This window comes from Halichoerus grypus, chromosome 14 (genome assembly GCF_964656455.1).
Source record: "Halichoerus grypus chromosome 14, mHalGry1.hap1.1, whole genome shotgun sequence".
Lineage (NCBI taxonomy): Eukaryota > Metazoa > Chordata > Mammalia > Carnivora > Phocidae > Halichoerus > Halichoerus grypus.
The window spans coordinates 47,178,032-47,178,728 of NC_135725.1; the positions used below are offsets into that span (position 1 = coordinate 47,178,032).

A 697-nucleotide genomic window follows, 5' to 3' on the forward strand; every position below is an offset into this window, starting at 1 on the left:
CTGTGCTCAATGGGGGTCTGCTTCCCCTGCCACTCTCCCTCTGCCCCTCCCCCTGCTCCTGCTTGAGCTCTCTCAAATAAATAAATCTTTAAAAAAAATAAATAAAAAATAAAATCTGTCTTCTTGAATTCAGCATAATTATTCAAGATTCATCCATGTTGTTATGTGTATTGGGGATTCATTCCTTTTTATTGCTGAATAGTAGTCCACTATATGGATATACTTCAATTTCTTTTCTTTTTTTTAAACTGCCCCTCAAGGGGAATTTTATTGATGGCACTAGTTTATTTCCCTCTTAAAAGACCAACTGCAACCAAATGAAGTGAACATAACCTCAGGATTTTATTGTCTTCATAATATTAACAAAATATGAAGCTTAGAACTGGATCACTTGGCCCTTTCTCTTCTTATCTCCTCCCAGTTCAAAATGCTTGCATCTCTTAATAGCCAGCATTCCTTAGATCTGCAACTGGGCTCAACACATTCAAGCCTCAGCACAATCTTATTTGTAGTTGTAGACTTTTTCCAGAAAATCGGCTTAGTATGCCCACCATAGCCACTCTGCTTCCTGTCATAACGCTGCTTTCCCTGGGCATAGAGAGAATCTTTGCCCTTCTTGTACTGTGTCACTTTGTAGGGCTGGTGCTTGCCACACTTCTTGCAGAAAAGTCCAGCGGGTTTTAAGGACGTTCACCAT

General features: G+C 39.9%; 1 pseudogene; it reads right to left on the bottom strand.

The window, feature by feature from the left end:
• Positions 1–265: 265 nt before the first annotated feature.
• On the bottom strand, positions 266–697 carry LOC118529701 (large ribosomal subunit protein eL42-like; annotated as a pseudogene).